The sequence below is a fragment of the Bos indicus genome, chromosome 15 (assembly GCF_029378745.1).
Source record: "Bos indicus isolate NIAB-ARS_2022 breed Sahiwal x Tharparkar chromosome 15, NIAB-ARS_B.indTharparkar_mat_pri_1.0, whole genome shotgun sequence".
NCBI classification, from domain to species: domain Eukaryota; kingdom Metazoa; phylum Chordata; class Mammalia; order Artiodactyla; family Bovidae; genus Bos; species Bos indicus.
This window is the reverse complement of record NC_091774.1, coordinates 53,891,672-53,896,612: the sequence shown is the minus strand read 5'-3', so window position 1 is coordinate 53,896,612 and position 4,941 is coordinate 53,891,672. Positions and strand designations below refer to the sequence as shown.

General features: G+C 38.7%; 1 pseudogene; it reads left to right on the top strand.

Annotated features, from left to right (window-relative positions):
• Positions 1–1,324: 1,324 nt before the first annotated feature.
• On the top strand, positions 1,325–4,634 carry LOC109569023 (protein FAM91A1 pseudogene; annotated as a pseudogene).
• Positions 4,635–4,941: the final 307 nt, after the last annotated feature.

Here is a 4,941-nt window from a genome sequence, read left to right as displayed (position 1 = left end):
AACCTAGACAGTATATTAAAAAGCAGAGACATTACTATGCCAACAAAGGTCTATCTAGTCAAAGCTTTGGTTTTTCCAGTAGTCATGTATGGATGTGAGAGTTGGACTATAAAGAAAACTGAGAACCAAAGAACTGATGCTTTTGAACTGTGGTGTTGGAAAAGACTCTTGAGTGTCCCTTGGACAGCAAGGAGATCAAACCAGTTCATCCTAAATGAAATCAGTCCTGAATATTCATTGGAAGGACTGATACTGAGGCTGAAACTCCAATATTTTGGCCACCTGATGGGAAGAACTGACTCATTGGAAAAGACCCTGATGCTGGGAAAGACAGATAGGAGGAGAAGGGGACGACAGAGGGTGAGATGGTAGGATGGTATCACCGACTCAATGGACATGAGTCTGAGTAAGCTCTGGGAGTTGGTGATGGACAGGGAGGCCTGGCATGCTGTAGTCTATGGGGTTGCAAAGAGTTGGACACAACTGAGCAAGTGAACTGAACTCAACTGAACTAACAGGCAAAACAAATATTTGGTGTTAGAAATTATTATAGTAGTTACTCTTTGGGTAAATAGTGACTGAGAAAGAACACAAGAGTTTCTTTCTGGGCTGTTAATAATGTTTCTGTTTAAAGTATTTTACTTTTGTTGAAGTATAATTGACATATTATATTATTATATAACATTAATTATTATCAAATATATATGTTAATTATATATTAAATAATGCATCTTGATGTGTGCAAATTATATAGAGACATTCACTTTCTGAAAGTGTATCCAGCTGTACACTTATGACTGTGCACTGTTTAATACATATGTTACACTTCTATAAAAAAAAAGTTTACTTAAAAGTGCACTTAATTTGAGATTCCTGGTGATCTCTAAGGTGTGTGTGTGTGTCTGTGTGTCTGTGTGTCTGTGTGTGTATCTGTGTGTGTGTAGAGATGATGAGAAGTGCTAGCCAGGTAAAGATCTGAGGCAAAGTGTTCCAGGAGAAGGGAACAAGCAGACCACAAGCCCTACAGGAAGGAGCTTGGCATGTTCAAACAGAAAAAAAGACCTGTGTGGCTGGCATACAGTGAATGAAGAGATGAATGTGAGATCATTCATTTATTCATTCATCAGATATGTAAGAGTTGTGCCAGAAGCTAAGCCAGAGGACAACCAATTGTTCAGAAAGTTTAGCAGAGAAAAAAAGGAGAAAAAATAGCCACTGTAAAGGGGTAGGAAAGTCCTAAGAATATCTTGTACACACACACAGTAGAAGAAAGGAAAGACTGAGGAGGAGGGGAAAGTCCTAGAAAACAAAGAAGCATAGAGTAATGGGTACAGGTGAGAGGGATCACTCCGGAAAGGGTATGGTAAACCTAGAAATAAAACAGTCACATAGGCAAGAATTTTGAAATGGAGAGAAGCAAAATGAAAGCATTCTCCATGCTTTCATTGAAATTTGAGGAATAGTCACATGTGAGAGTAGTGAACCTGCAGAATTATTTACAAGAATGATGATTTTAAAAACTCTTTTTTCCTTCAAGTAATTTAGTGATGAAACTGAGATCTCTGATGCTTCCCTGACACTGTCCCCTGCCATGGTGAGCTGTCCAGAGCCCTCACCGTGCAGCAGCCCAGGGAACTCTAAACTGTAAGGCAGCAGGCCTCCAGCAGGCTCCCCATCAGCTGTCCCAGGGCCTTCCTAGACAGCAAGTTGCACATCACGCACAGCCACTCACAGAGCCAGCTGCCCGCCAACACTTAATAGGGTCTTGGAACTTCACAGAGGAAATATGCAAAGTAGATTGTCCTCTACATACGCACAGTCAGTTATGATACAGAAATATAACTTTTAACATGTCAAAAAAGATGAATGCAAATGCTTTGAGGGACTATTTAACAGTCAAGATGATTTCAGGCTGTACATTTTACCATTTATTGAGTGTTAGGGTAAAGGGCCTGAGGTTAACACCATTATTATAGTATACTGAGATTATAAAGGACATTATGAACAACGTGAAAAGTTATGCTTTAGGAGCTCCCTGGTGGCGTAAGTGGCTAGAATTCTGGGCTTTCACTGCTGAGGCCCAGGTTAAATCTCTGGTCATGGAACTAAGATCCCACAAGTCAAGTGGCGTGACATCCCAAAAAAAGTTATGCTTCATTGCCCATTTTAACTAAAACTGACAGTTTGTTTTCTTGGCATAAAAAGATAGCAGTTCATTGGTATTCTGAATCAATGTAGACCATCACTTCGTTTTAAAGTCTGAGGAATAGTCACATCTTCTACCAATAAAGTCAGTGTGTTCATGAATGCTCAGTCGCTTCAGTCCTGTTCAACTCTTTGCAACCCTATGGACTGTAGTCCGCCAGGTTCCTCTGTCCATAGAATTCTCCAGGCAAGAATACTGGAGTGGGTTGCCAGGCCCTCTTCCAAGGGATCTTCCCAACCCAGGGATGAACCTGTGTCTCATGCATTTCATGCTGATTCTTTACTGCTGAGCCACTGGGGAAGTCCAATAAAACCAGTGGAAACTGCCAAAAAGTCATCGTGGAGTGGTATAAGCCAGTCAGATCTCAAGAATGACATAAAGATATGCATTTTGCCTGAGACATACACTCAACTCTCTGAATCACTATATTACAATATGCCATATAGTTTATATAACAAGTAATATATTTTAATGTGTTAATATATTATAATTTTATTCTCTTGATGGTTTTATAATGAATTGAGTTCAAGATGACTAGGTGATAACTTTGAAACTCTGTATTTCTTTCAATAAATGAGCATATGAATGTTGCAGAGCTTGCATATATCCTTGAGATAGACATATCCCTGGCTAAGAATGTTTTCAAATATTGTTGCTTGGACTTTGCCATAAGAAGAGACATAAGTAATAAATGTGCATCAATTACATTTATCATGGTGCAATGTTCTATCTGCAAAAAGTACTTTCTATCCTCAAAAGATACTCCTTTTATAAGATGACACAGAAAGTAGGAATCCTAAAAAAGAAGTTTCATCAGCTCTGATACTGATAGAAATAGTCAAGATCCAGCTGACACAGCCAGTATAAGCAACTTGGTTGGATCTATATACAGGGCTCACAAAGCATATTACTGCTTTCGTATTTGACTCAACACTTTCCTTTGTAATGATGAGACATCTTGTAACAAAAGTTGACAGACTTTCGCATAAGTCTATGGACAGCTTCCTTACAGGATTAAAAAATACTGGATTTCAAAATACTGATGATGAAGAAGAAGTGCAAACTTGCAGAGGTATTTTAATCAAGCAACCATGCTGAGAAACATCACAGTCTCTGCATCATAATAACAATATAGTCACACAACTACATAGTCAGAAAAATCAATTATGGTTTTCTTCTGAATGTCTTAAAAAGTCCGAAAGCCTTCTTGATTTGGACCCTGTGACTTATATCAGAGTTCTTTTTTTTAGTTAAAATTTTATTAATCTATTTTGGGCTGCACTGGGTCTCTGTTTCGGGCTTCTCATTGCGTGACTTCTCTTGTGGCAGAGCATGGGCTCTAGGTGTGTGGGCTTCAGTAGTTGTAGCACAGGGGCTCAGTTGCTCCGCAGCATGTGGGATCTTCCCAGACCAGGAATTGAACCTGTGTCCCCTGCATTCTTAACCACTGGACCACCTGGGAAATCCATGCAGCAGAGCTCCAAACGAAATTACTCAATGCTTGTTTCTATGGCTCTTCTCACTAATGAATACAGACCATCAGCAACAGTACTCCTCAGAATATTAGACCAGTTATCCAGAAGCCACTGCTCAGAAGTCAGATCCCCATTTCTTTTACTTTGGTCAAAAGTAGAAGACTTCAAAAACTATCAGATATATTTCAGAGCTAATACTGAGCGTTAATGATATTTTGGAGTCATAATCCTGAAGTAATTCCTATTTCAGATTAGCTCAGATATTAAATGATAGGATAAGAAAACCTTTTTCCATTTGATTAAAACAGAACTACAGGGAAAGTTTGCTTGCATCAATATAAACGTTCATCAAACACTGCAAATATTAAGGAAGAAAGTGGGCTTGCAAGGATTTCTATGAATATGTCACCACATCTGAACTTCTAGTCAACATGTACACAGAAAACCTGGTGATGCTTCTGATGAGAAAGGAGAACCTGATTTAACTTATTTAACTTCTGGCTCAGAGCAAATGAAGAAACCTGTGAAACGGTCACTGAGGAAGCCACAACAGATACAAAAACAAAACACGACTCCGATGTTGCCACAACAGCAGTGACTGGTTTCCTCTTGAGCTGTGCTTTGAAATTCCACTATTTGGCTCTGCATTAAATAAGTTTGCAGAAAAACTGTTACATACAACCAGTGCAGAAAAGAAAGCTTTTAAAGACCCTGACATTCCAGCAGAAAATTCTACTTGTCCTTAACTTTGTTCATTCATTCAAGGAAGGTGTTTCAACACTGGATATTCACACTAAAGTCAGCTTTCTCAAGACTGCTTTACCATCTTCTGCTGATACAAGAGTTCCACTTCTTGGAAAGATTGTAATATTAGAGATGCCATCTTAGCAGAATCGTTTAGAGGGTCATCGCCCTCATGTCTCACTGCTAGTCTTCACTGGCTGTAATTTAGTTACCCCATTTGTTTGTTGCACTTGGTGTCTTTTTTTTTTTTTTTTCTTAAAGTTAGAGTGCCAGTTGCAAAAACCATTCTGTTGGTACAGTATAACTTACCACTAAATGATGCCAAAAGTATGTTGTATTGCAGTTTGGAAAACATTTAATTTGCCAGGAGTCTTGCTCATTACAGCATATCCTAATGCAACAAAGAGCTCCTTTTATTTTGTTTAAATTGATCCCTAGGTTGTTGGTTCCTTTTTAACACAGAACTTTTTAGCAATCAGCACTGTATTTTTATTTTCAGGTAAACCTACTCTTTTT